Here is a 24342-nt window from a genome sequence, read left to right as displayed (position 1 = left end):
TGTGTGTGTGTGTGTGTGTGTATTACAAATTTACCATAGTGTCCAGTTTATAACTTTATGCCAGAATAGATGTTTTTGCACCTGCTTTTTCATCAAAAACATACTAAATTAGGGGCACCTGGGTAGCTCAGTCACTTAAGATTCCAATTCTTGATTTCGGCTTATGTCATGATCCCATGGTCATGGGATTGAGTCCCGCATCAGGCTCCACACTAAACATGGAAGCCTGCTTAAGATTCTCTGTTCCTCTCTCTTTCTGCCCCTCCCCCCACCACACACATGCTCTCTCTCTAAAATACAAAAAAAAAAAAAAAAAAAAAAAAAGCTTAAATACTAAATTAACAAACTAAAAGTAGTGATATTTTGACATTATATTTTCAGGCAAAGGCACAACCACCAATTAAGATTGCCAGTTAGAAATACCACATGGAACACATCTGAATTTTGCATCACCCTATTCATATAATCCTAAACATGTGACTTAGCATACACAGGGGGACCAAGTAAAGAGGGTGCAGACTGACATCTCCCACCACACCTTAGTCTTTTGTGTATATGCAAGACTTCCATGTTTCCACCTATTCTAGTCTTTAGCTTTGGTGTTGTCCTAAAGGTGTCTGGTGTGATAACTTTATGTTTAGGTGTAGTGTAAGTGCTAGACAGCCATGAGTTACCCCATTGTCTAGAAACAGAAAAAAAAAAGTGATGAAGGAAATAGTACAGAAAGAGAAAAAATCTTCTAAAGAATGATTCTCTCCCAACTTTTTCCACCAACTACTACCCATCATGTCTTCTCTTCATCATGACTAGTATAAACTGTGAATGCTTTACATTTAATGTATCATCACTATTAATTATTAATTTGTCTATCACTTACAGAAACTTTTTTTTTGCTCAACAGATAATATTTTTCTATAGAGATTGTTCAGGTGTTTTGGTTGAGACAGACACAATTTTTCTCATTAGAATTACTGTTATATTCTTTTACTGAATTGTTTCTCATTTAGTATCAGGAATTGGGGTGAGTCATTATTATTAAGGAACAGACATGTATACTAGTTAAGCGTGACTTCATTTGAATTATTTGAATCACTGAATTAAATTTCCAACGTCTATGCACGAATACCTTTCATTGGCTTATTGACTGTGTGTGTGAGAAATGTCTGTTTATGTTATTTACTCTTTTTCCTGGTGGTAGAGACTCGGAATGATTTGGCAGAAATTCTTGGATATAAGGAAATTATTCATTCTTTTTTTTTCAGGAAATCATTAATCCTATGTGAGTCAAAAATCTGTTTTCAACTGATCATTTTCCCCTTAAATTTATTTACTTTTTTTGTCATAATAATATTAAATATTTTCCTTTATGATACTAATTACATGTCTGGAAAATTTTTCACATTTGCCAAATTTTAGTAACCTGTATACATGTTTTCACTCAGTTTTGTGTTATTGTGATTTGATTCAGGTAACTTCGGTCTTCCAGTTTTGCTGGCTTGCATACTGCCATTAATCAACTCACACATTAATAGTCACTGGAAGAATTCACAAAATGGTGGCCCCTTCTCCTGGGGACTGGCTCTTCACAGCATACAAAAAGAGAATTTACATTTGCTAGCAGCAGATATATTTATAAAAGAAAGTGAGGAAATGGCTGAGAGGCTGAGACAGCATCCTTTACACTTTTCCACCTTTGGGTCATTCTTGTCCACCCCTGTATTATTCTTTCTCTGTTAGGAAGTGAAAGTAGGCAGGAAGTCAGGATTGTTATTTCAAAGAAGTCCAGATCCACAGAGAAGGACTCGATATTCCTCTCAATTTTTTTTTTAATTTTTTTTCAACGTTTTTATTTATTTTTGGGACAGAGAGAGACAGAGCATGAACGGGGGAGGGGCAGAGAGAGAGGGAGACACAGAATCGGAAACAGGCTCCAGGCTCTGAGCCATCAGCCCAGAGCCTGACGCGGGGCTCAAACTCACGGACCGCGAGATCGTGACCTGGCTGAAGTCGGACGCTTAACCGACTGCGCCACCCAGGCGCCCCTCTCAATTTTTTTTTAACGTTTATTCATTTTTGAGAGACAGAGAGAGACAGATCACAAGTGGGGGTGGGACAGAGAGAGAGGGAGACACAGAATCTGAAGCAGGCTCTTGAGCTGTCAGCACAGAGCCCCACACAGGGCTTGAACTCACCAACCATGAGTTCATGACCTGAGCCAAAGTCGGTCACCTAACTGACTAAGCCACCCAGGAGCCCGCCCTCCCCAACAAATTAACATACAATGAAAGTGAATAAAAATTAGAAGTGGATTGAGTTATATAGTGCGCTTGGCTTCAATCAAGTATAATATGTAAGTGAAAATATTTGTCACCTTTAAATTTCTTTAATTTTTATTCTTACTCAAGAAGATAGGCCATTTTTAATCAGTATGTAAAACCAATCTCTACTCCTAAATCACTTTCACAGATTGAAAATTTTTAACCATTCTCTAGAGAGCTTGCATTTTAACAGATTTTGCTGAATTGAAATAATTTGGTTACAATGTCATTTTCCCAAAGGGAACAAATGTTCCAAAACTGAAGTACTTAAAAGTACATTTCTAAATCCGTTCTTCCTATTTTCTTACTTTCAATTATTGAATGGACACTAAACTACAATTTTACGTTTAGAACAAAAACATTTTTTAAAAAGCGTATCTTCAAAGCCAAAGACAGAAAGCTAGTCCATAATTTCTTCTCATTAAACTAATATAGTACACTGATAATTTAAAAAAAATATATGCATTTGGAGGTTTGTCTTATGGTTATAGTTTTCAATGATTTGTATATGCTTCAATTCTGGAGTAAGTTTGTACAAATAAATTACTGTCTACCTTGGGATCTAAATGATTCTACCTCTTTAGCAGCAGCACTTTTATGTTTATCAAAGCCTTCTAGTTGAGAAACAATGAACAAAAAATGCAGAAATGGCTGTCTCCAAATTATTTATATTTAAATATGTTTCAGACATACAGCAGACAATGTTTTCACTGTAAACACATACACTTCACAAGGGACATTTCCTATGTTTGACAATAAATTAAGTGGAGAGTTAGGTCATATGTACTTAGTTTCACAAACTAATAAAACATTTAATTACTTTTTTTATTCTGGGTTGCCCATTTGATGAGAGAACTTCATCAAAACATTAAAAAATCATTATCACAACTTGGGATGATAATTAACCCTATAAATAAAGCCAGGTAAAAGGTTTTTTTTTTTTTTTTTGTCTTTGTATATCAAGTGTCTCACCTAGAAATTGGATCCTTGTATATAATATACAATCAATACATTTTAAGTTATTGTATTTACATAGTCAAAATCTATCTTATCTATTTCCAAAGTAAAAATTGCTTATAGAAGAATTATAATGGTGGCTTTGGCTTTAAAATATATGATCCATGGACAAACATGTATTTATAACTTTTATGAAGGCGTTTTTCCATAACATTTTAGCAGAAATACTTGCTTTCACAGCTTGTAAACTGTAATTTTAGGAGTAATAGAAACAGTTCACTGTCAGCTTAAACACAATCACAACTGATACAATAAGACTTCTTTGGGCAAAGCAAATACTATGTAACTTTATTCATTCCTATAAATCCTTTCTCTTCCCTATAAATGTGACACACTGATGAAAAGAGTGAATATTTGGATGAACTGTGCATGATCAAGGATCAGTCAGCTGATTATTTCAAATACTCAAGTCGTTCCATTTTTAAATATATTTTGAATTCTCTATAAATATACAGTGTGCATTCCAATTTTGTATGATGTTATGCAAAGTGCTGTGCTCCAAAAAGAAAAAAAAAAAAAAAAACTGAAGCCGTTTTTTTCTAAGCAGAGCTTTGCTGCTCAAAACCGTGGCAAGAAGAGCGGTCACATTCAATATCATTAATCATTCTAAAGATTAAATATCTTTACATGGCCTGGAATTGATACAAATCTTCTGGTGTAGTACCAAGAATTGAAACTGGAAAGTGCTTAGAGCACAGGGTGAGTGTAATTCATATGCTGAAGCTTTTGCACATGTATTTCTTTCTTCCTCCTTCTAGTCCATTTCTTTTCTTTGGCTCTGCAGTTACTAAACTGACATTCTTCAAATCTCCTCCCACCAACCAACTCTTCCTTTCTCATTTCTTCCCTTACCCTGACCTATTTTCCTCCATTTTGACTCCAACCTATCACTGAAGAGCTTTGTTTTTTTTTTTTTGTTTTTTTTTTTTGTTTTGTTTTTTCCACGTTTATTTATTTTTGGCACAGAGAGAGACAGAGCATGAACGGGGGAGGGGCAGAGAGAGAGGGAGACACAGAATCGGAAACAGGCTCCAGGCTCTGAGCCATCAGCCCAGAGCCCGACGCGGGGCTCGAACTCACGGACCGCGAGATCGTGACCTGGCTGAAGTCGGACGCTTAACCGACTGCGCCACCCAGGCGCCCCTGAAGAGCTTTGTTAACGGCTCTTCTCAGCAGCAATGAGCAGCTTTCCCTTGGAAATAACTGCAATTGTGTCTTCATAGACTCTGTACTGTTTAGTCTAGGGTAATTGAACCTATTAATGTGCCCTGCTTCTTGGGCCATAATGCATTTGCAAGGAAAGGATGGTGAGGTGAAGGGGAGTCATATTCTAGGACTATTCTTGAATGTCGGGACATGGATTGAAGAAGATGATGAAATGATTTATTGGGAAGACTACGTTGGAAGAAATGGTTTTCTTTGAACCTTTAGATATTTACCTATGATCTAGGCTACCTATTCCCTGACACTACACAATCTGAATGCTATTTGATGATATCCTTCTATGAAATATAAAGTTCTAGAATTTCCATTTGTGTGCTTGTGTTTTACCTGCTCTTAACTGGACAGTTCACATGGAACTGTGGACCAGATGTGGCAGAGCGGGATGTGTAGACCATGTGTTATAAGGCATACTTGAAGCCTTCATTCAGTACAAAACAAACCTATGGGTCCAATCATGGAGTGTTAGTTCACATGAGTCCAGTAGGAACTCTCAGTTACATATTCTGTGAACTTCTCTCCAGCAACATTCACTTACGTTAAAAAAAAGGATTGTATCTGGATCTTTTCAGTTGTTGAGGATAAAAAGAATCAAATTGAGGTAAATTTAGATGTTGTGTTCCCATGCTTTAAAAAATAATGAATACCACTTTGCTATTCATAATATGACGTAAATATATAATATAATGTAATATAATATAATGTAAATTAATATAATGTAAAAATAATATATATTTTACATAATATAATGTAAAAATTAAATGTAAGAAATAATTTCATATGAAAATGGATAGATTTTTTTCATTTAGCACAAAATTTCAAAATTAAACCCACATTTTGGACCTTTTAAAAAGTTGAAACAATTCATAAATATATATCTGCCACATTAATTGTTTTATCAGGAGTAAGGTTCATAAAATACCATGGAAAAGTTCATTTCTGTTTATAAATATATGACAGACACTATCCCAGTGAATTTTATCATGAAGTAAAGTAAAGCTGTGAATAACTAGAGCTTAATAGAAACAAGTTCAACTCAGTTCCTTCAGATCTTTGCGGAGTTCCATGACTCATTCAGGCTTTGTTAACCCATGTAGAAAACTGGGTTAGGCAGCCGTCACTGAAGTCAGATGATTCACTGAAAACAAGTTGTCTCACGTAAAGGAATTAAAAATCATAATGTTAATAAAAGTGTTCTCTAGTTACAAAATTGCTACTCAGTACTCTAGAGGGTAAAGGCGGGTGATATCATTCCAGAAATTACTTGGGAAAATATAAAGTACAATATGAAAATGACATATGTTGTGGCTATTGTTAATAATCTTTTAAGCTCGAAGCCTGGAGCTTTCCTCAGATTCTGTGTCTCCCCTCTCTCTCCACCCCTCCCCCACTCATGCTCTGTTTCTCTCAAAAATAAACACTAAAATTTTTTAATAAAAATATTAATTTAATATTACAATTTTACGCATATATGCCTGATTCGCTAAAAAAAAAAAAAAAAAAAAAAGGCACCCGGGGTGACTAGTCCTGGTCCAAAGGAATCATTTTTCAAACAAAACATGTGCCTGTGAAATAATCTGAAGCAAATGACTTCTTCAGAACCTCAGCTGGAGTCCTCAAACCTCATCTGACTAAGCAAAGGATGTGTCCACACGGCAGTGACATCATCTTGTTGTTTCATAGTGTTCCTCCTCCCTGGTCTGTCCATAGGAATAGAGCAAATTCTCTCACAATAAATCACCCCTAAGGCTTTTAAAATCCCAAGTATGTATTTATATGCCATTTACTGCATGATTTTCTCCTGTTTTTGTATATTGGGTAAGATAACTTTTTTTCTATATATTTTATTAAGAAATATTTACCTATCTCATGTATTGCCAATATATCTATTGGTATTTATGTTCCTCTTGTTGCAAAAAATTCAACATCTAATTTTTGTAAAAACTTACTACATATAGACCAAGATACTTCTCTTTATTCATCGTCCTAAACAAATAGTGTTATAGCAGCAGCAGATTTATGGCTATGATTTACAACCTACCTGCTTCTCTCTACAGTCTAGTATTTTTCTTGATTCTGCAAGCTGCTGTCCTGACTCCAAGACCTTTTCTTCCATTGTATCACTATATTTTGCCACATTCGAGTTCATATTTATACCTTCTTTTTCTTAACTTCCTTCACTTCTTTCACTTCCTACTCAGATAAAGACTCCTTTACGCAACCACTCCCCTCCCTTGCTCACCAACCCACCCTAATTAAATTAGTCACCACTGGGGGCTACGAATTATTCCTCAAACTGTTACTAAAACTGTTTTGATAGACTGTCATCATATCTTAAGCCGGATAAAAAAGTCACTGTCCACTAGCCCATCCTATTTCATTCTCCTCCTCTTCTTCGTCCAAGAACCATTAAAATGCATTTTCTTGCTGTACCAAAAAGCAGGTGTTCAGTGTCCCAGGCACTAGCAGGCAGCAATACGTAATTAAAAAATTTAAATACTGCTTCAGTGTACACATTTTGGGGTACACCTTCTAAGTCTGGTGATAAAAACGTAAGTAAATAGTTAGGATGCATGCCGTTTGTGAAGCACAGGCATGTGAGATAAATTCCATAATCTTTCGCATAGAACAGCTTTTTATTATTCTCTTTGCTCCAGGAAGGGCTTATTCTTACCTTCAGAAAAGTTCTAATCCTCAAGAGTTAATCGGTGTTGTCACTAACTATAACTCTGATCTGTACTTTCAATCTTTTTTTTTATTACATATAAGGTGACAGTGATAGGTGAAAACCTTCTTGATTCTCAGTGAGCCCATCAGGATTAAAATTTCATTCTAAGAAATCTGTTATTTTCTACTACTGTTTATGTCTGCCAAATAATTTTCTGACATTGGATTAATAGAATTTCTGAGAAAATAATTCTTAACAGATCATTAGTGATTTCCTCCTAATATCTATTTCTTATGATGACAGTGTAAAGGCTGCTGATATTAGATTTTAGGTTTAGAGAAGGCTTAAGTCAATACTACACAAAAGAGTGATTAATATTAATATTAATATTTCTGGGGAAGCTTTGAGAGAAAGAAATGTCATTATATCAAATGGCTTGACAAAGTATCTATGAGAAAAACAAATAACAGTACTGGAATAAAATTTTATTATCAACTGTCATATCTATTTCTTTTATCAATCTTTCATTATCTGAGGATGTTGAATAATTTATTCAAGATTTGAGCAAACCATTCTGATTTTTTTAACTCAGGGGGTGGCAATTTTGTTCAGTAATGCTTTTGGCTTTGCAATCCATGACGTCTCAATTCCAACTACTCAACTCTGGCTGATTGCTAAAACAGCCATTGCCAATACATAAACAAATGGGAGTGGCCATGTTCCATTAAAGCTTTATTTACAAAATTAGTCAAGTGGTCCAAATTTACCCACAAGCCACATTTTGCCAATACCTAGTCAAAGGGAAGGCCTATGTGACGATGCTGTCTGCTCTAAGAGCGCGTTGGGCAGATGAGTATAATGCCTATTGTCACAGAGCACAGGTTATCAAGGCAGGAAGAGTGAAGTCCATGGTAACCGTAAGAATAAGGGCCGTAAGATTCTAACACTCTCACTTATCAACGTGTACATAATTTCATGCAGAAGTTCAGAAACTGAGAAAAAGTTCAGAGGTGAAAGATGGACTGATTCTTCAAGAGCAGATAGTATTAAGGGTGTTTTCATTTCAGACCTGATACGAAGAGAAGGGCTGCTGTTGTAAAATATGCAAATGTACACATACTGTGCAGGAAAGCATGAGCAGAGAGCACGCCTGACGTTGCTAGCTTCCACAGAGCCCATCCGGGGGCTGGGCTGGCCCTTGGCTGGCAGCTGGGAGCCTAGCTGTTTTACCAGCCTGGGCTGCTCAACACCTCATTTCCTTTCTTGAAGTTTGCAATTCTAACAGTGGTGTTTGGTTGTTGCTCCTACATGACTAGTCCCCAATCAAAAGCTTGGACTCTGAGTGTCAAGCAGGCTCTCCTGGGCTGCACACGTGTTGCTCCCCTTTGCTACTGGAGTAGCTACTGGAGGACTGGAGGAGTGAGTCCTGCGTGACTTCTCTCTGTGGGTGGAGAGAGAGTGGGGGTCTAGATGAACACACGAAGTCTGTGCCTGGATTGTTCCAGACTCAGTCTAATCCATCTGTTCTCCTTGTTGACTGTGTTCATAAAACATGGATGGGAGTACAACTGTCTCTCAGTACTGAGAGTCCTTCCAGCAAATCCCTGAACGTGCACATGTTCTTAGGACCTCTAACACACTCATGCACACACCCAATACTTCCCTGATTGCTTCCAAAACAAGCAGATACTTTCTATTGTTTTCTGTCGTTTTTTTTTTTTCCATTCTATCCTAATACATTGAATCTTAATGTAATCAATTCCATTAATGTCAATTAAAAGCCATTTGTATCCTACTATATGATTTCCTGATCCATTCATGGGACACTGCTCTCGGTAGCCTAATGAGCCTAATCTATCTACCTTATGTATTTCACCATCATTTGCAAAAAGCACACAGAATCTTTCCTTTTTAAGGACTTTAGTGCTAATCAATGACATGAAAGATATATAGCAGTAGTGTGTTACTTATCCATTACTATATACCAAATTATCCCAAAACTTAGTGGCTTAAAACAAAAAAGATTTATTATTTCATAATTTCTATGAGCCCAGGGTCTCTGTCACTAGGTAGGCTGCAATCAGGCATCAGCTGTTATCTACAGAAACTGGAAAATGTGCTCCCAAGTTGATTCACGTGGTTTCAGGCATATCCTCACCGGCTACTGTCCAGGGTTATTAGTCCTGCCATCTGGACATCTCTCTAGGGCAGTTAAAAACATGGCTGGTGACTTTTCCCAGGACAGGCAAGACAGGAAAAGAGTACAAGCAATGCAGAAGCCGGAGTCTTTTCTATAACCTAATCTTGGAAATAACACATCAACATTTGTACTGTATTGTACTCATTAGAAGCAAATTAGTAAATTCATCCACAGCTCAAGTAATGGGGACTTACAAGGGCACAAATGGCAGGAGTATCTTTGAGAGCCAACTTAGAATCTGCCCACCATGATACGAAGAAAGAAAATAAACATGATGAAGTTGAAACAGTTGTAAGATGTTGCCAGGACACATGGTAAATTTCCCTGTTATTTTAATTTCTCTATATATTCCCATTTCCTTTCTCACAAGATTATTAGCATGTCTCACCTGCAGTAGTCTTTCTATAAAAGATTCATGGTGACTGCCAGTTTATTTTGAAGGCAGCTATTAGCTTTGAAAGCCATTTTAATGTGCCCTAAAGTCATGCATATTTTTTGCTATAATTAACTGGCTTTTCTATCACAAAGGCAAATTTATATATACTCTTATGCAATACAACTTTATTAATGTGCTTGGAACTACAAAGGAGAAAGAGGAAGAACAAGAGAAAGTGGAAAAGGGGGAGCCACCAAAAACGCACGGAGGGGAAACAGGGTGGAAGACGAGAAGAGAGAGGTGAAGTTGGAGGAAAAAAAGGTCATTATCATACAATGCAGTGAATACTCAATATATATTCCAAGCACACATACTTATCTAAGTGTATACATGTACAAAGATGCATATAACAAAATTATATATATATATATATATATATATATATATATATATATATATATTATATATGCACACATTCTTCTTTTGAGGAAGGTAATACTACTATTCATAAGCTACACATATGGAAACTGAACATGGATAAGGTTAAGTTCATCCTGTCAGAACTAGAATTTCAGCCCAGGGTGTCTGGTTATGCCCACATTTCTAACTCCTCAATGCTTCCCTACATGGCTCAATCATTGAATCAAGACTACAACATTTTGGGGGCACCTGGATGGCTCAGCTGGTTAAGCATCTATTGATTTCGCCTCCGGTTATGAACTCATGGTTCATGAGATCAAACCCCTGTCGGGCTTCCCACTGACAGCACGGAGTCTGCTTGGGATTTTGTCTCCCTTTATCTCTGCCCCTCCCCCCACCTCTCTCTCAAAACAAACAAACAAACAAAGAATACAACATTTCTTCCAACTTAATACACACTTTTTTAAAAACACAAGTAAGGGGCTAGCTCTTCAGTGTACATGTTAAGTAATCAACAAATATTTGTTGGCTGAATAAGTAAATATCATAGTTGGAGTTTTCTACAGATTGGCCTAAAATAATTTTTAAAATGTCAAAATTTAAAGATTTAGTTTGTATATGAGCGACAAAAAGAAAAAAGACAAAAGAAAAAAAATACAAAACTTGGGAAGGAATTTTGGAGGAAGAAAAAGAGAAAGGAAGGAATGAAAGAAAAGGGAAAGAGGAAATAAAACTTTAGAGAATGTTAGTTTTAATTTGATATTCCACTTAAAGAATCAGGATGTGTTTTATGCCAGTTGTATGTCACATATAGTATACAGTTAAATCACAGAACAATGGAATACTTTGAAGTTTAAGAAACAAAATGGCATAATAAAGAACAAAAAGTTTGTACTCTTTAGATTTTTTAAATGGGGTAGTACTGTGTACTAAAACTTATCAGCATACAAATGTTAATATGAATATTTCTTTTTAGTTAAAAGAGACAAATTTATAGTTATTTCACTAATGTCTGCAGGGTTCTGAAACAAAGCAACTTACTGGATTTAATATATTTCTCATAAAAGTGTCTCAGAAGTATTAATTTCATGCTTGACACAACTTTTCACAGGCTTTGTGATTTTATATCTCTGATTTACAACAGGCTAGTTTTGTTGGATGATAAACTCTCAAATTGCAGAAATTTTAAAACTGAAAGATTTCTTTTTTAAATATAACAAGGAAGTTTGTTTGATTCAATATGAAAAACGAACCTTTAACTGAGTTCATCCTACCAGTGATAATGTAACTAGAATGGTTCTATATTCATTTGTGAGAATAAAAAAAAAATATTAAATAGTCTTTTTCAATTTTATACTTATTTCATATATGGACTTATTTGAAAGAGACTAAAGCCTCAGACAGCGAAGTAATCAACAATTTAGGAATCCTTACCTTTTCTATCAGATACAGATACAAAAATGACACAAAATAGACATTTGTTGGTTGGTGCAACAGCAGTTCCTAAGCTTTTAACAAACACATAACCTATAGAGGCAACATCCTGATAAGTGACCACTTAAGTAGCCCATTAAGAGAGGTATATCTTCCCAAAGAATTAATATTACAAATGATGCTAAAACTGTTGTAAAGTGATCATTCATTGCATTGCGTTGCATTCTGCTGGGCAGGTGACAGGTAAGAGAGGAAAAGTTTTCCACTAAAAGAAAGCACCAGGATGGGGGGAATCTTGTTAAAGTAGAAGGATAGTGACAGCAATTAACAATTAACAAAACAGATAACAGAATCAAGGATGGGTGAAAGATGAATTTGATATTCTTAACATCTGAGAAGGAAAGAATCCATTACAAACCAGTAGTCCTTACAATTCTCCAAGGGTATTCTGTCTGCTAGCCTATAAACAGGTCTGTCCACATAAAAAAATCAGAACTTACAAGTTAGAAAGATAAACTAGCAAAACGATCCATGTAACTTCCATCCTATGAAAACTTTTCCATAGCTGTAATCACACCTAAAACACTGATTACTACATACTGATGCTTAGTACATATGCTATCTGAAACTTAAAACCCCTTTATCGAGTTGATCTTGAGATCATCACGTCCAAAAATAGTACTCACTACCATGGCAGATCACTACATCACTGAGAATTTTAACTTGTAAATTTCCTTTTTACATAAATTAAGCTTTGGTCTTTAAAAGAAAATCTATCAAATGGTTTCATATTACTCCTTGGAAATACGTGGAATAAAAATGAATCCTTCCTCTGCTTGGCAAACTTTCAAGTATTTGAAGAAAGATATCTTACAGAAATATTGCAGAGATACTAGCTTATGATTTCTCTTTATCAGGTCTCTGACCCCCTTCACCCCACAATCTGTTTCACAACATTCATCAGACTTTTGTGGGTAAGGACGTTTGCAGGGCCAAATAAAATTTACCAGAACATACCGTCACTCTTCTTCTGTGAAAAATCTAAATTAATTAAGCCATTCTATGAAATGTCAGAGGCCACGGCCCCCTGCCGGGGGGCAATGACTATTGAGTGTGAACAGGAAGAGACCCACGTATCTGCTTGGGCTGGAAGAAAACATCACCTACCTTGGGGAATCACAACAGCTTCTCGTAAGAGGCTATGTATGGCAACCATGATGAACTAAATGGAAAATACCTTCCACTCTTCAACAGGTATCACATAAGTATGTCATATTCTTACATGACCCTGAGGAGAAAGCCCCAGTTATGCTCAACATTGGTTTTCCTTCAATCCTTTGGGATGGTGGCTAGATCTGAATTAACCTTAGTCAAGGAACAAAGAAACATGAGCTACCTTGTCCATTTCATTGAAACAATATATTATCAATGACATAGCTACTACAGTATCTTTAAAACAGTGAAACCAGAAGTCTAAGCTTCACTTGACTCTCCTCCTTGCCTGCTAATCTACAGAGCAAGGAGAGGGAGTCTACTGCCAAAAGAAAAACACATTGTGAAGATCCTTTACCTGAGTCTCAGCGCTTACAGGTATAAAACAGAGTAATGCTATGAGGCACTATTTAGGGGCACGACCAAAGAGCTTCTACACCAAAGAACAGGTAGGCAAATAACTCTGCCAGTATGTTTGATCTGTATTTAATGCTGTACAGCAGAGAGGTGGATGGACCCTTTAATAAGAACAGATATTTCTTCAGGCTGGCAGGACTATATGCAACCTATCTCATCAATTCTAGGACACATCATTTTATTCACATGGCAACATTTCTAAAATTGACAAGCATCTTCTCATCAATGGTATGTCAGAAGTAATCGGGGACATTTTCTTCATTTCAGTCATATAAACAGTGGTGTGGTGCCCATAGAAGCACCTTTTAGAAGTGAGGATGGCAGAAATCAGGGCTTTTATTTATAGTTTTATGTCAAATCTACACCCATTAAGGTAATGGATGCATCAAGTTGCCTTCTGATTGCAATTTGGCATATCATGTGGACAGCGGCAAAATATGCTGTGCTGGCCCCTTATCATATGCCCTTATCAGTTTTAGTTTTGGCTGCTGTTGAAGTAGTGTGGTTTTCTCCCCCTCAGAACGATTTTTTTTAAGTTTAGTTACTTATCCTGAGGCAGAGAGAGCGAACATGTGCAGGTGGGGGAGGGACAGAGAGAGACAGAGACAGAGAATCCCAGACTCCTCACTGAAAGCACGGAGCCCAGTGCAGGGCTGGAACCCACAAATTGTGAGATCCTGTGACCTGAACCCAAGCTAGATGCTTAACTGACTGAGCCACCCAGGTGCCCCTCCCCCTCAGAACTATCAAACTGCCCAAATGGGTAAAATCTGACTTTATGCGTTTGGTGAACTTGAATCAGCCCTGAAAATTATATCCATTGTTGTGATCAAATCCAATCTCTGGCACAGCATGGGGTCAGGAACCAGGTCCTGGATCATCAGCATAACTATCAAAGAGGCCGCTCTGCTGACAAGCAGGTAACTGCCTGATGGCACCTATAGATATTTCATGATCAACTACGTCAAGTTTTGTTTTTGTTTTGTTTTTCTGTTTTTTCTTTTGTTTTTGAGATAAAGGAAGTATCTTCTGAAAAGCAGTTATGAAGTGTTAGGTACCTAAGGGCCCTCAGTAACAATTCTTTTCATTCCATGGCTGTCATTCTCCTAATTTAATCTAATCTCACCAAGCACCTCTGGGATGCTACCCAGAACTGAAAAGACTCCTGCATGGCCTAGCTATCATTTCTTCAATATGGCTACTCTATTTACTTTTATGAAATAGAAGATCCCATTAGCTCTGTGGGAGCTAATCACACTACTGATTCATAGTGATCTCCCCACCAATTACAATCTGAAATATCTCTGACACATGTTATTGCTAAGTGATCCTACCCTTTGTACAGTTGGCTTTTTTGACCTGGGGACAATACTTTATGTTTACCACTTAAAAATGTTTATTAGTTTTGGTCCTTTACTCTGTTGTGGATTCTTGGGGCACCTGGGTGACTCAGGTCATGATCTCAACCTTTCGTGAGTTCGAGCCCCACACCAGGTTCTGTGCTGACACTTCACAGCCTGCTTGGGATTCTCTCTCTCCCCCTCTGTCTCTGCCACTCCCTCACTTGCACTGTCTCTCTTTCAAAAGCAATCTTTTTTTTAAGAAGGCAAAGATTGTGGATTCTTTATTCTGTAATGTAATGAACCAAGCCTCTCTGCTTTTTGTCACACTGAAATCTGGTGGTTATGACAACCTTATGACAACCAACTTCACTGGTTACAACTACTGAGCTGAAATGTACAGGACTGAACTGAGATCCTGAAGGGATGTGCTAGAAGCCTCCCTTTAGGTAACTGACACCACTGAGTATTTTCTCTCACCTAGTTATAAATCCATATCTTTTACCATCTCGTTCACATGTTTGTGTCTTAGTCACCAAAATCTTAAGAGTAATGCTTTGGTCGAAATCAATCAACTACATTCCTTCGATCAATTTGTCTAACATTTGTGTTTAAAAGGAGGGTAAACTGTTATGGCTTAGTTTTTAAAAATGCTTGCTGAATTCTAAGAAACGTATAAAATCTTAACTCATTATGTGCCCTCACACTTTAACTGCTTTCCTTGTACATTTCCAATCCCCATTTAGAGAACTAATTGAAAACAGGCAAAAAAGTTACTGAAACCCCTCCTTCCTTCACAGGCACTAACTCTATCCTGGCAATGTCTCTTCTTAACAAGTTGTTACACTGAGTACAATGTGTTTCCTATTGCTATTAATGCACTGATTTGATCATTTGCATTTATTTTAACTACTATCACTTTTTTTTCTAACTGGACTTAATGCCTCTCTCTTACGGTGCATGATTTAAATACTATCATCAGGGGTGCCTGGGTGGCTCATTCGCTGAGCGTCAGACTTCAGCTCCTGGGTTCAAACCCTGCATCTGGCTCTCTGCGGTCAGCGTGGAACCTGCTTTGGATCCTAGGTCTCCTTCTCTCTCTGTCCCTCCCCCACTAGTGCTCGCTCTCTCTCCCCCCCCCCCAAAATAAACATTAAAAAATTACCATCTCCAGGGTGCTGCTAGAATACCCCATCTTTTTAGTTCTAATTCCTGTACCTCTCAAACTCTCCATATCTGGCTTGCCATAATCACCTACATTCCAAAGGACAACCGTACCAAACAGTTCATGTGTCCCAGAAAGTTCCACACTATTCATGCATCCTTGTTTCCCTGCATGCCATTTCTTCTGCTTGAAAGCTTCCCCATCAAATCAATCCTCATTTCCGGAAGCAACTGGACAAACAGATAAGGAGGTAACTGGCCAGTCTCGTTAACAAAAGCAAACAAACAAACAAAACAAACAACAACAAAAAAAGTTCTAGTAAAGAATCCACTGGACTTTGAATGTCTGTCCTATCCACAGCTCCATCAAGAGAAAGTAGCCAATGCAATTTTGCATACAGGTTAACATGCTTTGCATCATTATGGCCTATCAACTGTAACATAGCTGAACCAGGGCCTGGGATCTGAGTCAAGTGAGTCTTCTGTAAGATGAACCATTGAGAGAAATCCACCTAATAATGAGAACAATAAGGAAAGCCCTTGTCTATTTAAAAAAAAAGAATCTTGGGGCGCCTGGGTGGCGCAGTCGGTTAAGCATCCGACTTCAGCCAGGTCACGATCTCGCGGTCCGTGAGTTCGAGCCCCGCGTCGGGCTCTGGGCTGATGGCTCAGAGCCTGGAGCCTGTTTCCGATTCTGTGTCTCCCTCTCTCTCTGCCCCTCCCCCGTTCATGCTCTGTCTCTCTCTGTCCCAAAAATAAATAAAATTTGAAAAAAAAAAATTAAAAAAAAAGAATCTTTTTTTTTTAAACACAAGAGTCACAGAAAAGGACAAAAATTTACAGAGAATTAAAAAAAAAAAACAGCTATGGAAAAACACAGATAAGGGTGTGGTAAACAGAAAAATCTTACACACACACACACACACACACACAAAGATATCCACGTCCTAATGCCCTGAGCCTGTGAATGTGACCTTACAGAGCAAGAGGGACTTTGCAGATGTAATTGAGGTAAGGACCTTGAGATGGGCAGAGTATCCTGGTAACTCCACAAAATCATCAGGGCCCCTAATAAGAGGGAGGTCAGAGAGTCAAAACAAAAGAGAAGAAAAAGAAGGCAGAAAGGGAGTGCAAACTTTGAGGAAGGAGGAAAGGGACACAAACAAAGGAATGCAAATGCCTCCAGAAGCTGAAAAAGACAAGGACACGGATTCTCCAATTGACTCAGAAAGAATGAAACCTTGATTTGAGAATTCTGACCTGCCAGAATACTGGTATATGTATCTTAGGACTTCTGACCTGAAGAAAGTTAGGTGTTGTTTGATGTTAGACGTTACATGTGTGTTGTTTAAGCCACGAGGAAAGTAACAAAGAGGGTTATATTTAAAATCTGAATGGGGTGAAGTCATTTTCACCAGCTCAGACACCAGCTTCATCTCAAAATGCAATACGTACAAAAAAATTGGTCTAACCACACAGGAAGACACTGGCTGACTAGCAACCTTCCTAGAGAAAATAATACAGAAAGGTGTTGCTAGTAGATAGATAGAGCAGAAGCTAGAAGGTGGGAAAAAAAGGCAAATCAAAGACTGAGAGATTTAAGACACACACGTTACAGCATCTCTGCAAGGATATTTTTCTAAGCACATTTTAACAATTGCATGCAGTCTTGATTTCCTCACCAACATGAAATTGGGATTTAATTCTGAGAAAATATTTGACACGCATCATATTTTTATAGATTTCCACGGATGTACTTCTTGCTCATATTTATTTATTTTTACTTTTTATGTGTTTTAATGTTTTGTTTATTTTTGAGAGAGAGAGAAAGGGAGAGAGAGTGTGAGCGGGGGAGGGGAAGAGAAAGAGGGAGACACAGAATGTGAAGCAGGCTCCAGACTCTGAGCTGTGAGCACAGAGCCAGATGAAGGGCTTGAACCCATGAACCACAAGATCTAAGCCAAAGTCTGAAGCTTCAGCTGACTGAGCCACCCAGGTACCTCTTAACTCTTTAAATTACATTGTCTCGGCTTGTAATTCCCATGCTATTCCTTATGTCTTAAGTGTATGTGAAATAGTAAGGACACATATCTGAGAAGAAACAAGTCTTGGAAGAAAATACTATTTATGTAAAACTGACCTTGTGTCGAATCACGCAATGCACTGCAAAGAGTGAAAAAAGCATGCAATCATCCATGCCCGACACAGAAAACAAGAGAGGCCTACTGGGGCAACAGGAAACTATTAGTAGGTGATATCCCAGAGGGACTATGTTCCCTTTTCACCAAGCAAGAAATGTTTTGTCTATATTAATGGGCTTTGGGGTCTAATAATGAAAGATTATATGAGTAAAGTTAAGAGCTCAGAGAATATTAAACTTGAAATATATTCCTAAAAGCAGAACAAGAAATAAGAATTAAAAAAAAATACATTTCTGGAAGTCATCAGAGAAAAATTTGAAAAGGAATTACCATATGTATAGAAATAAAATATTCTCAGCAACACTTACAATCAGGAAAATTTCCTTTAGCTTAAATATTAGAGGATTTTACTATTTTATTTCATTTAACTTTTAATCCTCTGCTTTCACTGGAATATAAGCTCTAGTTAGAGATGGAAATGCCTGGTTTGAAATTTTGAGTTCTTTACTATTTGTGTGAGTTTTAGAAAATATGAGTCTTTGTTCTTTCATATACAAAATGGGAATAATAGTCATGGATCATAGAGTTGCTTCTGAGGAATAAATAACATAATACATTTTCTCAATACAGTGCTGGACACATTGTTATTTCATCACTCTTAGTTGAACAGTGAACATTTTCCCAGCAGCTTTGTTCAGGAAGCCATAGGCAAACCTATTGGGGGGCGGGGGAAGACTTTTTTCTACCCGCCTACTTTCTCCTAGTTTGGTTTAACGTTACACTTTTATATTCATTTTATCCCCTCCCTCAAAAAAAAAAAAAATCCACAGGTCATTCATGCACGCTCAGTTTCACTCTGTTTAATCCAGTAATGTCTTTTTCAGAGAATTCCCCTATATTCAGTGTTCCTACTCTTCAATTTCAATCAAAACCTGGCTACCTTAACATCTTATTTCCTCTGAGATCTACTGGTTATCCTCTGATAATGAATTGGATGAATTAGGTATCACTGGTATCATGCTACTTAAAAACCATAATACCTTATGGGACACCTGGATGGCTCAGTCAGTTGAATGTCCAACTCATGATTTCGGCTCAGGTCATGATCCCAGGGTCATGGGATCAAACCCTGTGTCAGGCTCTGCACTGAGTAAGAAGCCTGCTTAGGATCCTCACTCTCTCTCTCTCTGGTCTCTCCCCCACTCACACTCTCTCAAAAGAACAAAAAAAGTTACAATAGTTTATAAACATTAATTTATTGTTGGACTGTTTAAAATCCAAATATTTATCTACATCCATACATAATCATATGTGCATACACACATACATATGTACACACTTTGAACTTGATTTTTATCATAAAGTATGTTTCTGAATAATATTAGGGATATAAATCTGATACCAGGCCCATCCTAACAACCTCAAAAGTATTCACAATAAGTATTCACAACACATATTTAAATGTTAATTTTACACTATCACACAGGTTGTCAGTTTTACATATTCTATATAAATATTTTTATTATAACAAGGAAATCTTTCTCAAATAATTAGTGTCTTCTAAATTCCTTCTGTTTGTTGTTCAGTTAAAATTTTAATGAATTGATAAAAATAAACTGTTTACATACGTTAGGTTCATTGAATCAGTAGCTTAAACATTTCTTCTCTCTGAAGAAAATGAATTTGTAATGAGAATGATTATTAGCATTTGATAAAGCATTTAGGGTATACACCATGAAAACAAAAAGATAGGAACACTAAAATCATACAGTAATAAATTATGTTCTTCCCTAAGATGAATAGACTAGTTCAGAGGTTGCTGATGTAAAGGCATTGTAAATAACTTGTAATTTCTATCTTCATAATATATAGTGTTTTCAATATTTTATTTTAATATATAAACATGTTTATATTAATTTGTTAGAATTAATGGATTGGAAACTAATACACTAAAGTGGGGAGACAGGAATATCTATTATTCTTTCATTTTCAAATAGGGGTGCTGAGGTATTACAATTAAAAAACTTTCAAGTGAAACACCTTTTAAAAATATCTCTACGCTTTAATTGTCTTATTGCAATTCCAAACAACTATCTTCCTGAAATCTCCAACAGGTAATTATACCCATTAATCATAAAGTACTCCCATATATTCATTTAATGAATATTTATTGAACACTTTGAACACTTATTTTATGCTAGAAAATACGTGTGTATATACTCACGTTTTGAAGTACTAAAATACATAGGCATTTGCAAATTACAAGAAAACACAAACATATTAATAAGCATAATTTCTGCTTTCAAAGTTCTATCCCTGGAAATCCTAATAAAAATGTTTAAACTAAAGGCCTACTTAATAATGCATATGTATTTATTGTTAAGAAATTTAATGTAATCATATTTGATTCATAATAATATTTGGACGGATTTTACTGTCAGACACAGTGCATACACTGGTAAATGCACAATAATATAATAACATAAGTATTAGGAGAGAGGTCTGGTGAAAAGGCTTGGTCATCACTGACAGGGTAGTAGCTAATTCAACTGTGAGGACTCAAGAATTCAAAACTTGTTGGAGAAGCTATATTTGTACTTGGTAAACTGCCTGCTATAAATACTACTATAAACATAATTTCAATCTTGACTTATATGTTGTTAGCTGCTGTTAATGATACGGGAAAAGTATCCGCAGCAACAACGACCAATATACTATTGGTCACACTAACCTGAAGTTTCTTGATTAAAAGAGAACTGTTCTTTTTCATACTGTTTAGAACCGGACAAGGTCAGGTTTCTCTTGTTTTTTGATCTCCATAGACTTTTAGTTGCAATACTTCAGTACATCAGAGGACCTAGCCTCTTGGGCCAAACATATTAATTAACAACACAGCCTTCATCAACGGAGCAACGTGCCCGGTTTGGGAAGCCTTTGAAAAGAATTCAGGTCATCAACTTCTAAAAAGAGGTTTGGTTTTGTTTTAAGTCAGTGAATATTTTATGTCCATTTTATATGGCTTTCTAGTTCTCTTTGATTTCCTCTGGCTGCTAAGTTTATTGTCTTTCAATATCCTGTTGATATCCTGTTTCTGCTTTTAATCTTAGCAAACAGTATTTCACTTTCTGGGTAGCATTTATAAATAGAATTACCTTCCACAACGTTTATCTATCTATCTTATCTACTGACTTTGTTTAATGGAAAGAGACCTATGATTCCAAATGTTATTCCTGCCTTTTAAAAAAGAGAAGTTTCAAATATTAATGCTCTATGTTTTTTATATATATTAAATATAAATTATTGTCAAATTGGCTTCCATACAACACCCAGTGCTCATCCCAACAGGTGTCCTCCTCAATGCCCATCACCCACTTTCCCCTCTCCCCCACCCCCCATCAACCCTCAGTTTGTTCTCAGTATTTAAGAGTCTCTTATGGTTTGCCTCGCTCCCTATCTGTAACTTCCCCCCCTTCCCCTCCCCCAGGGTCTTCAGCCCTTCTGGAAAACAGAGTGGAGGTTCCTCAAAAAACTAAAAATAGATCCACCCTATGACCCAGCAATAGCACTACTAGGAATTTACCCAAGGGATACAGGAGTGCTGATGCATAGGGGCACTTGTACCCCAATGTGTATAGCAGCACTTTCAACAATAGCCAAATTATGGAAAGAGCCTAAATGTCCATCAAGTGATGAATGGATAAAGAAGTTATGGTTTATATATACAATGGAATACTACTTGGCAATGAGAAAGAATGAAATCTGGCCATTTGTAGCAATGTGGATGGAACTAGAGGATATCATGCTATGGTTTTGTTTTGGTTTTGTTTTGGTTTGGTTTTTTTTGTTTTTTTTTTTTTAATTTTTTTTTTGGTAACGTTTATTTATTTTTGAGACAGAGAGAGACAGAGCATGAACGGGGGAGGGGCAGAGAGAGAGGGAGACACAGAATCGGAGGCAGGTTCCAGGCTCTGAGCCGTCAGCCCAGAGCCCGACGCGGGGCTCGAACTCACGGACCGCGAGATCGTGACCTGAGCTGAAGTCAGACACTTAACCGACTGAGCCACCCAGGTGCCCCTTGGTTTGTTTTTTTTTTACATGAATATGTTTTTGAAAGCAGGGCAGTTGAGAAAGGAGAAAGTGAGAAACATATTAATGTTAATGTTAATGAAACTTTTGATTTTACTGTTGTTTTAAGTACACATCACTTGATTATTATTTACCTGTTGTGCATTTATCAGTTCTGCTCACCAAACCATCAGGAATCCTTTATTTCTTTCTTCAGCATTTAGTTTTTGCAATTTTGTAACATATCTTTTAATAGCTTTTCACTTAAGATCAAGTGTAACTTTGCTCTGAATTTTATATTTAAAAAGTTTGTTTCATTCTCTAGTCTTAATAATTCTTTGCCTATGAATGCTAACCTTTTGCCAATTAATTACTTTTCAGATTATGAAAATAGTTTTCATTTACCCGTGCTGCAACTGCTACTACGGAGAAGGCTGTTGTCATTCTCATGGTCATTCTGTGTATATTATGCATTATTATTAGTTATTAACTGATACTTGGTGTTCTTTTTGTACTTCTGCACTATCTGAGGTTTAAATTTTTTAATATTTATTTTTTAGAGACCAAGGGACAGAGCATGAGCAGGGGAGAGGCAGAGAGGCACAGAATCAGAAGCAGGTTCCAGGCTCTGAGCTGTCAGCATAGAGGCAGACACGGAGCTCGAACCCATGAATGGTAAGACCATGACCTGAGCCAAAGTCTGACGCTTAACCAACTGAGCCACCCAGGCACCCCTGCATTATCTGATGTTTAGATGTGGATTTATTTTAATTCATTCAGCTTAGGCCATTTTTAAAACAATTTCTAAGAAATCCTTGTTCATTTACTCTATCTATACTACCTCTAATTTCCTTGAAATTTTCATCCTAAAATTTCTATTAAATATGTGCATACAGCTGAATTCTCTAATATCTCTTACCTTTTCCATGTCTTAATCTTGCAAGACAGCATTATAAAAGTCATTTCTTAGGATTACTTTTTCTAAATCACTGATACTCTCTTCATCCATGTCTAATTGTACAAGTCAAAATGAATATTAAATTCTAATTCTAAAGACTGTTATTATTTCAAGTTGTTTTATCATAAATTAGATTATTTCTATTTATTGCATCATGGACCATCAGTTACATAAGAGATGTTTTCCCATGCTCATGTGTTTGTCATTTTGAATTATGAGGCAATATTTATCTGGGAGCAGTCCCTAGATGACAGATTGAGGCTTATATTTTTAGAGTGTCTTTCCCTTTCATTAGAGCAGGTATTTCAGGAATTTAATCAATTCTAGATTAATTCTGTGTTAATTTCTCATTTTGATGGCTACCAGACCAATAAGCAGTGTAAATTAGGATCCCTACTATACAACAAATAGAAATCTAAGGTCTGAGTTCTCAAGATAAATGTTTTCTTTTCTCCGTAAGCAAAGCTTATGGGGGACAAAAAGTTTGTAATTTTACACTAGAGAGTACTTTTCAAAAATTTATTTCTAGTCCATGGTTTCATTTAATTTGTCAGCTGCTTCAAGACCACACATTTATGTATAACTTGAAACGGAAACTCATCAAAAATATCCAAGGATTTGGCCTCAAGTGGGCATGAAATCCCAAGTCTCTAGATTTCAAACATCAGCATTTCCTCCCAACCCCCTACTACAGGAAGCTCCATCAACAACTTTCTCACTTATCACCCTAAATGTTTTTTATAAGTAGGGAAGCATTTCTCCCCTCTCAAGTTCTTCTCTGCACTCATAACATTATTTTGTGTTAAATGACTGCATTTACAAAAGTTTCCATCAGGCATCATTTCAAATTATTTAGTCTGCCAGATTTCCAGAAACAGAAGCTACAATTTTATCTAAAGAATCAATTGGTAGAATTTTACTCTTTTAAACAGTACCTGTGAATGTGAATGTTCTACTACTGATAAAATATGCACTATAAATTCAGCAAAATTTCCAAAAACTTGGCAAGCACTTTAGTACTACAATTACTCCAGAGAAGCTAAGGCTACAGGAATTATTGATAGTGAAAACCCCTTTAAAATAAATTACAATGGCTTCATCCTATGCTGACTTCCTATATTATGTATGTAATAAAGAGGGCTCTATTAGATTTTATGTTGGACTGTTAGGAGCTCTTAATCCTTATCCCTCCCTCTTCTCCTTGTGCCCCATGACTAAAGAGCTGATAAGAAATCTGGGACACTACCCTCTTTAGCATTTTCTGGAAATTCAAACTACCTAAGATAAGCCACACTCTGGACATACTGTGTAACCACCAACACACACACACACACACACACACACACACACACACACACACACACACACACGTCTCACTTCCCTGTTCTCCT

Source organism: Lynx canadensis, chromosome A1 (assembly GCF_007474595.2).
Source record: "Lynx canadensis isolate LIC74 chromosome A1, mLynCan4.pri.v2, whole genome shotgun sequence".
Classification (NCBI taxonomy): Eukaryota; Metazoa; Chordata; class Mammalia; order Carnivora; family Felidae; genus Lynx; species Lynx canadensis.
This window is presented reverse-complemented; position numbering follows the sequence as displayed.